Source organism: Schistocerca americana, chromosome 7 (assembly GCF_021461395.2).
Source record: "Schistocerca americana isolate TAMUIC-IGC-003095 chromosome 7, iqSchAmer2.1, whole genome shotgun sequence".
Taxonomy (NCBI): Eukaryota; Metazoa; Arthropoda; class Insecta; order Orthoptera; family Acrididae; genus Schistocerca; species Schistocerca americana.
This window is the reverse complement of record NC_060125.1, coordinates 38,592,162-38,602,349: the sequence shown is the minus strand read 5'-3', so window position 1 is coordinate 38,602,349 and position 10,188 is coordinate 38,592,162.

Sequence of the window (10,188 nt, the reverse complement as noted above, 5' to 3'; positions counted from 1 at the left end):
GCTTTAGGAAAAGTAAACGGACGAGAGAAGCAATTCTGACGTTACGGCAAATAATGGAAGCAAGGCTAAAGAAAAAACAAGACACTTTCATAGGATTTGTCGACCTGGAAAAAGCGTTCGACAATATAAAATGGTGCAAGCTGTTCGAGATTCTGAAAAAAGTAGGGGTAAGCTATAGGGAGAGAATATGTACAACAAACAAAAGGGAATAATAAGAGTGGACGATCAAGAACGAAGTGCTCGTATTAAGAAGGGTGTAAGACAAGGCTGTAGCCTTTCGCCCCTACTCCTCAATCTGTACATCGAGGGAGCAATGATGGAAATAAAAGAAAGGTTCAGGAGTGGAATTAAAATACAAGGTGAAAGGATATCAATGATACGATTCGCTGATGACATTGCTATCCTGAGTGAAAGTGAAGAAGAATTAAATGACCTGCTGAACGGAATGAACAGTCTAATGAGTACACAGTATGGTTTGAGAGTAAATCGGAGAAAGACGAAGGTAATGAGAAGTAGTAGAAGTGAGAACAGCGAGAGACTTAACATCAGGATTGATGGTCACGAAGTCAATGAAGTTAAGGAATTCTGCTACCTAGGCAGTAAAATAACCAATGACGGACGGAGCAAGGAGGACATCAAAAGCGACTCGCTATGGCAAAAAAGGCATTTCTGGCCAAGAGAAGTCTACTAATGTCAAATACCGGCCGTAATTTGAGGAAGAAATTTCTGAGGATGTACGTCTGGAGTACAGCATTGTATGGTAGTGAAACATGGACTGTGGGAAAACCGGAACAGAAGAGAATCGAAGCATTTGAGATGTGGTGCTATAGACGAATGTTGAAAATTAGGTGGACTGAAAAGGTAAGGAATGAGGAGGTTCTATGCAGAATCGGAGAGGGAAGGAATATGTGGAAAACACTGAGAAGGAGAAGGGACAGGATGATAGGACATCTGCTAAGACATGAGGGAATGACTTCCATGATACTAGAGGGAGCTGTAGAGAGCAAAAACTGTAGAGGAACACAAAGATTGGAATACGTCAAGCAAATAATTGAGGACGTTGGTTGCAAGTGCTACTCTGAGATGAAGAGGTTAGCACAGGAAAGGAATTCGTGGCGGGCAGAATCAAACCAGTTAGTAGACTGATGACAAAAAAAAAAAAAAAAAAAATACTGAAAACGGAAACCACGTGTGTACGTGTACCTCACCCCTCATGGTAATGTAGATGTGCGTCAGTGAAAACAACCAATAAAAAGATGTTAGCATGTGGACGTAATGTGCTGTTCCAGTCTCTTCTGTACCTAAGGTCCATCACCGTTCCCTTTGGATCCCTACGTAATTCGGTGCTCTCCGATAGACACGATCGAACAGCGGAGGAGCGGTACTCAAGCGTCAACTTCCGATAGACACGATCGAACAGCGGAGGAGCGGTACTCAAGCGTCAACTTTAGGTTACAATATCTCCGGGTGTAATTAACATTTTACAATGCAACAAACGGAACTGATTACGTATTTGTTTATATGTTCAGATGTGCTAACAAAACTAACGGGGTTCCATTTAGAAAAACGTACGTTTGTGTTAAAAACATATTTCCGTGCATTTTTTTATGGTTTGTATTAACCAATTACACTAGCCCCTCTCCCCACGTTCGGTCTGTGGAATCGATTCGTCAGTATTTGATGTGGTTTACGGAAAATATCCAGCGGTAATGTTAGGTGACTCATCCTGTATAATCTATCTGATACCTTTTAGTATCTCCAGGGTTCTTCCATGTATACAACCTTCTTTTATGATTTTTGAACCAAATGTTAGCTCTGATTAAGTTATGCTCTACGCAAAATTCTACCACGCCGCTTCCTCTTTCATTTCTTAGCCCCAATCCATATTCACCTACTATGTTTCCTTCTCTTCCTTTTCCTACTCTCGAATTCCTGTTACCCATGAATATTAAATTTTCGTCTCCCTTCACTATCTGAATAATTTCTTTTATCTCATCATACATTTCATCAATTTCTTCGTCATATGCAGAGCTAGTTGGCATATAAACTTGTACTACTGTAGTAGGCGTGGGCTTCGTGTCTATCTTGGCCACAATAATGCGTTCACTATGCTGTTTGTAGTAGCTTACCCATACTCCTATTTTCTTATTCATTATTAAACCAATTCCTACATTACCCCTATTTGATTTTGTTTATAACCCTGTATTCACCTGACCAAAAGTCTTGCTCCTCCTGGCACCGAACTTCACTAATTCCCACTATATCTAACTTTAACCTATCCATTTCCCTTTTTAAATTTTGTGACCTACCTTCCCGATTAAGGGATCTGGTATTCCACGCTCCGATCCGTAGAACGCCAGTTTTCTTTCTCCTGATAACGACGTCCTCCTGAGTAGTCCCCGCCCGGAGATCCGAATGGGGGACTATTTTATCTCCGGAATATTTTATCCAAGAGGACACCATCATCATTTAATCATACAGTAAAGCTGCATGCCCTCGGGAAAAATTACGGCTGTAGTTTCCCCTTGCTTTCAGCCGTTCGCAATACCAGAACAGCAAGGCCATTTTGGTTAATGTTACAAGGCCAGATCAGTCAATCATCCACTGTTGCCCCTGCAACTACTGAAAACGCTGCTGCCCCTCTTCAGGAACCACACGTTTCTCTGGCCTCTCAACAGGTACCCCTCCGTTGTGGTTGCACCTACGGTACGGCTATCTGTATCGTTGAGGCACGCAAGCCTCCCCACCAACGGCAAGGTCCATGGTTCACCTAAGGATATCACACACATCCATGCCTGAGGCAGGATTCGAACCTGCGACCGTAGCAATCACGTGGTTCCAGACCGAAGCGCCTAGAACCACTCAGCCACACTTGCCGGCAGGACAGGTGTGCGCGCCCTTGTTGAGCTGACGACGGATGCCTCGCCCAGCAACTCACCGTGCTCTCCGCAGACATTCTGCAGTCGCCTATGAATGTCTGCGATGCTCTGGTTTTCCGAGAAAAGGGACACCATTTTGAACGCTACGTATAGCACCTGCACCTTCGGAACTTCATGAAACTATAGGGGCTGAAGCTCGAATATTCCACTATGTCCCATAACAAATTCTGAATTTTACCAACCGAAATAGGCGAGAAAGAAATGTCTTGCGTCGTGTATTGAAAGCTCCTCGTAAATGGAAATAGATTTCACAATTACAACTTTTATACATATTCAGAACCATGATGGAGTGATATTACAATGACATTCACGAAAACAAAAACTCAGAGAACGAACATGAAATTCTCAGTTAATTACGTGGAACTTTGATTGACATCGTAAGACAGACTTAAATAAGGACTCGCATTTTGAAATACAACACAAATAACCCAATAAACTTCACATCCAATATGCGTAAGGAACGAGGTAAATTGCGAGCTGCTCGAAGTACGGTCTGTAGTACGAAAATAACACCTCACGCTATAGCAAAAAGCGCCATTTACATCTTCAAACTGCGCCGTCAGCGCGAAATAGCAGCCACTAAACTAAAGATAGTCGGCACAAGACTACTCCCACGAAGTTATTTGTACTCAGCCCAGACTCAACTCTATTTGGAGGGACGGTGGAAAGCCTATAGCCGGTGGTACGAGCCACAAAGCGTGAGTACAGAGGATGACTGCAAACATTTTCCTGACACCACGTACAGATACGCTCAGACAATTTCTAAGGTTGGCATGGACTTCGAACCGTCTTTCACTGTTGGTAGACGCACATGGCGTAGAAGGGGTAGGCAAGAAACAGGTATGACTCAACAGAAAGCACTGTTGAAAACGTGCTAAATTTCTCACGTTTCATAGGAGTCATAAGGCAGCATTCTTGTTGATATCCGTGCTGGAAACATATTTGTTACATCTCAAATGAGCACTTGGGGGCTAATACACTGTTGCAGTCGTGTGTCAGGAATTAACTCTTGGAAATAAAATGTTCAGAATATGACAAGCAGTCTTTGGGAATCAACCCAGCATGCCAACCGACAGCAGACACGGGACGTCCCAGAATCTGCAACTTCGCATGAGAGCCTTTCAGCCACTACTCAACGATCAGCACTGCCCGCTTAATACACGAAGTGATACGTAAGTGTGTGGATACAGGATCTAGAAGCGATTTGTTGCAGTCATATTACAAACTACTAAAAGGAGGGTTGAGACCCACCTTAAGAAACACATGAGCAATTGTTGTTTCGGCTGTACGGATAAAAAGTCAGCAGGAGATTATGTTCTGGCACCAGAGAGCCACGGATTCTGGGATACTGCAGTTCTATCAGGGTCCGATCATTAATATGCTAGGGCGTTCACAGAGGTCATAGAAATTAAAAAAACAACAACATAAAAACAACTTCAAGATAAAAGAAAAGGGATAAAAATTAAATGTGTTGTCGTCTATGTGTTAAAACTATAGCGTTTATCCGCCACTATATTGTGACATCCGTCCATTCTCGATGATGGATGCAGCATGCTTGGTTCAGAGTCTGCAGTGTCCGCTGTGGCTGAAAAGTCCTACTCGACAGTGGCAGGCCCGACTGCAGTTTAGACATGTGACACGTGAGGCACTTCGAACAGAAGCCGTCTTGCCCTCTTCCCGATTTGTTCTTGTGTGCGTTCGTCCTCTCCTAGCTTCACCCCATTTCATACAGTTAGTCACCACTTGCCATTATCATCAGAAGTACTTCCTCGACTTTGATTAATTCCAGCCTTAGTCAGATCTCTCTTGCAGACAGCCTTGAAGCGAAGGTGCGGTCTTCCCACTGGTCTCACACCCTCCCGAAGTCCTCCACACAGATATTTTTTCGGTATTCGCTCAGGATCCAAGCGCCTGACATGTCCCAACCACCTTCAACGTCGGTGACTCAGGAGTGCATGAAAGCTAGTTCTTCTTGCTAGATGAGGGACTCCGCTGCTGCGTACTTTACCTCTCCGGAGATAGAGGAGACGAAAGCTGTTCAGTCGAGATTCGTGCTGAGTAAGAGTTGTCCGTAACTCTCAGCTATAGACAAGGGTGCCGATAAGACAAACGTCGTATATTTGTAGTTTAGTATTTATTGTGGGCAGTCCATTGTTCCATACTCTGTGTTTCAGGCTAGCCATGATATATACTTTAGCTCCATAATACACGCCGGTGCCATTCTGTGATCTCGACAGTCGAGAGCGCGGTGTCACAGCGAGCACGAGCCAGCCTGGCGCCGCGGCGACGACAGAACAACACACACAACTGACACCAACAGACGCTTCTACCGGTAAACAAGAGCGTTCGCAGAAGCCGTCGGCGCCGCGCAGAGCTAAAACCTTCACGGACGAAGAAAACTCGTACCCTCCACGCTGTAGCGTCCTTCACGACGAACCTGATGTGGAACTGCAGCGACTGATATCTTCCGTCATGAGCATCAATTTGAAACATTCCCTCCTCATCTCACCGACGTCAAGCATCGCCGGAATACTCACAGAAAACGATGGCAACGATACAGATACCCAGAAGATAGACGGCTGATGCATCGTTCGTCCCGCAAGTTACGCCGCCGAGCGGAAGAATGGTGGCAAGAGCTCTGGAAAACAAAGATGGACGAAACGTTCTCCAGACTAGGGAAGAGTGGCAACTTGTCAGGCCACCACGCCAACCGAGGCCACCAGAGAGAGCAATACGCGGCCCCTGTGGCCTCGCATACGACCCTCTTGACCAAGCTGAATTTTATGCTGACGTATATGACTACCACATGGCAGCTCCGCACCCACAGGATGCAGAGGGCGCAAGGGAAGAGGACCGTATCACCGAGTTCCACCTACTCCCCAAACAACAGAGACCTGTTCTTAGCACTCCCACTGAAGTTAGAAAACTCATCAGCAAGACGAACAACTCGGCGCCTCGCAAGGACCCTGCGACCAACTCCGATCTTAAGCATCTTCCGAGAAAGGCCATCGTTCTCTTAACTCGAATTATAAACAGCTGCTTACTCAACGGTTACTTCCCTGCAGACTGGGAGACGGTGAAGACGATCCTATTCCCAAAAGAGGAAAAAAACCTTGCCAGACAGGTACCGCCCGATTAGTCTGTTGTCCACACTCGGCAAAATATTGGAACGACTGCTGCTACAGCGTCTGAGAGACTATCTGGAAGAAAAGAACATCATCCGTCACGAACAGTTTGGCTTCCAGCCACAGTTATCGGCGAAGTTTCAGCTGCTTCAAATCATAGAGTCCATACAACTCAACGTGAATAGACGGAACTCCACAGCTGGAGTTTACCTAGATGTCGGAAAGGCATATGATCGGGTGTGGCGTGACAAGCTTATAGCCAAATTAGTCGATCAAACCCGTCTCCCCGACTGTTACACCAAGCCCATTGATAGCTTTCTGCAGGACAGGCGTCTGTTTGTACAAATAGATGAAAAGAAATCATCACTGAAAACTGTCTCAGCTGGCATCTCACAGGGAGCGGTGATATCCCCGTGCCTGCTTAATTTGTATATCAACGACATTCCCGGCTTTCAACATGTCACTGCCAATCTGTATGCCGATGACAGGGCCTTCCTAGCCTCTGGAGAAAACATCGAACAACTTGTCGACAGGACGCAACGACAACTTGTCGTCACCGAACAAATGGGCAAAGAGCAACAAAATCACCCTAAACCCTACGAAAATTGCAGGAATACTGTTTACGAAGAAATGGCCGGAACTGAGACGCTACTTGCCATCAGTGGACAGCCAATACCCTGGACTACGACGACGCAATACCTGGGAGTGATACTGGATAAAGGGATGACTTTTACCCCACACATATGAGGTAGAAAAATAAATACTATGAAGATGATCCGGGCACTGACGCCGTTTTTCACGAGCAGTAATCTAAACCCGTCAACGAAATTAAAACTTTATAGAGAAATGGTACAACCCTCCATGCTGTACGGCTCGACGTCTCGGGGAACATCATGTGACAATATACGCAGTTTGCAACCACTAAAAAACAGGTGTTTGAAGTGGAGCCTAGGAGTCCCAAGGAGGGCCAGAACGAAAGAAAAGCACGAGGTGACTGCAGAAAAATACGTCGCTGAGAAGATAAAAGACCAGGCAATTCGTCGTTTTCACAAATCAGAAGAGTATCGGGGAAATGTCCGCCAACTTGCGAATATAGGCCAGGCCCTACCACGACATTGGCGAAAATACAAGGTGCCTCGAGCCATTATTGCCCCCTTACAAGACCATCAAAGATGATGTAATCTTCAGTTATTCGGTATTTTACATGTAAACAGTTAGTGTCAGTCACTCGTGCAACTACCCTTAGAGGATTCAAGGAGCCACAGAGAGCCTAAGCCCCTTTGCAAGCGAATGCATAATAAAGTGAAACTATTTCTCACATCTTGCCACTCCAGAAGAAAAAATCGCCAAAGGCGATCACTCGTCGGACCACAACATTAAAATTCTACGATCTTTGGTTGAGGTCTCATGGCTCCACAAACCGACCATTGCGTGGATACGTCTAATCAGTTCGGCATGCTGCACTTGTTTGAGATTGTAACTGCTCTCAGAACTTCCGATGATTTCTCCCGAATTGGAAGAGGAAACATTGGGCAGATAAATATACTTTGGACTGGACTAATGTCCGCAAAATAAAAATCACCAATACTACAAATATTTCTCTCGTCCTGGCCCACCTTGGGCCGCCTAGGCTCCATTTCGAGTACCTGTTTTGTAGTGGTTGCAAACTGCGTGTATTGTTACATGTTGTTCCCCAAGACGTCGAGCCTTACTGCAGGGAGGGTTGTGCCGTTGCTCTATTAAGTTTTAATTTCGTTGACGGGTTTATATTCGTGCTGTCCTTCAATATCTCGCAGCATTAATGGCCCCCGGACAGTGGGTGACTGGAAAAGAGTGATTTGGAGTGATGAATCACGCTAAACCCAGTGGCTGTTTGATGGGCGTGTTCGGGTTAGGAGAATTCGTGGAGAAAGATACCTGCCTTCTGTCGTGTACTGCATCATACCCAATGGTGGGCTACAGAGTGGCGCAGCAGCTGTCGTCGTAGGGAAGATGGACAGGAGCAGAAATGATTAGCGAACAAGTTCTACTTATCGCTTTTTCCAAGCCTCGCGAATAAACTTTACACAAGAACAAACAGCAGTTAACTCCAGCTATTACAAAAAGATCACGAGATAACTGTTGAAGGCTGACTAAGACTGAAGACTGTGACTGAGTCTGGGTCGAGGAGCTGTCGCTAGCATCCGATATCTCAACGGCAGAGGGCGTTCATAGTCGGAGCCACTGAAGGTATGGCACGGCGGGCGGGCATCATTGGATCCGCCGGGTCCCCGAGCGACCGCTGTTGGCGTCTATTGGAGACGTGCTTTTCTGTTGCCAACTATGAGACGCCGGTGTGGGTCGTATCTATCTACGATACCACATCCTCATATATAGTGCTAATCATGAAATACATAGAAGATGGTGTTACACTGTGGGGTTTTTGCGTGATTAGAGTCTGGCCACCTTATTGCTTATTGCTTAAAGCTAAATGCGTAAGTATATGAATACATTTTACAGTATTGTGTGCTGTGTGCAGTAGAGGAATAGCTTAGAGACGATGACTGTTTGCATCAGCGTGAGAATGCCACTCTGGCATGAAGGAGCATCTGTCAGCCAATGGTTTGTGGACAATAACATTTCCTGGACTTCCCAGAGTCCCGACCTGAACCTCTTAGAACACCTCTGGGATGAGTTAGTGCGTCGACTTCGTTTCGGACCTCATCTACATCTACATCTACATTTATACTCCGCAAGCCACCCAACGGTGTGTGGCGGAGGGCACTTTACGTGCCACTGTCATTACCTCCCTTTCCTGTTCCAGTCGCGTATGGTTCGCGGGAAGAACGACTGTCTGAAAGCCTCCGTGCGCGCTCTAATCTCTCTAATTTTACATTCGTGATCTCCTCGGGAGGTATAAGTAGGGGGAAGCAATATATTCGATACCTCATCCAGAAACGCACCCTCTCGAAACCTGGCGAGCAAGCTACACCGCGATGCAGAGCGCCTCTCTTGCAGAGTCTGCCACTTGAGTTTGTTAAACATCTCCGTAACGCTATCACGGTTACCAAATAACCCTGTGACGAAACGCGCCGCTCTTCTTTGGATCATCTCTATCTCCTCCGTCAACGTGATCTGGTACGGATCCCACACTGATGAGCAATACTCAAGTATAGGTCGAACGAGTGTTTTGTAAGCCACCTCCTTTGTTGATGGACCACATTTTCTAAGGACTCTCCCAATGAATCTCAACCTGGTACCCGCCTTACCAACAATTAATATTATATGATCATTCCACTTCAAATCGTTCCGCACGCATACTCCCAGATATTTTACAGAAGTAACTGCTACCAGTTTTTTGTTCCGCTATCATATAATCATACAATAAAGGATCCTTCTTTCTATGTATTCGCAATACGTTACATTTGTCTATGTTAAGGGTCAGTTGCCACTCCCTGCACCAAGTGCCTATCCGCTGCAGATCTTCCTGCATTTCGCTACAATTTTCTAATGCTGCAACTTCTCTGTATACTACAGCATCATCCGCGAAAAGCCGCATGGGACTTCCGACACTATCTACTAGGTCATTTATATATATTGTGAAAAGAAATGGTCCCATAACACTCCCCTGTGGCACGCCAGAGGTTACTTTAACGTCTGTAGACGTCTCTCCATTGATAACAACATGCTGTGTTCTGTTTGCTAAAAACTCTTCAATCCAGCCACACAGCTGGTCTGATATTCCGTAGGCTCTTACTTTGTTTATCAGGCGACAGTGCGGAACTGTACCGAACGCCTTCCGGAAGTCAGGGAAAATAGCACCTCAGCATCAGACATTTTCTGACTTCGGCTCTTCAGGAAGAACTGGCTGCCATTGATCCAGAAACATTCAGATACCTCATTGAACGTGTTCCCAGCAGAGTTCAAACCGTGGCAAAGCGTGGCAAAGCGTGGACACAACCCATATTAATGTCAACTAACAGGTGTCCCGATACTTTTGTTCGGATAGTTACTACGGGACATAACCGTTACTAATGTGTAGTTGCTCTTCTTAACAGCACCTCACACGAGCCAACAAGTTGCGTATAATCGTGCTGTGCACGGCTCTGTTTGAAAAGAACAGCTCGGTGGAGTCACAGGGTCGA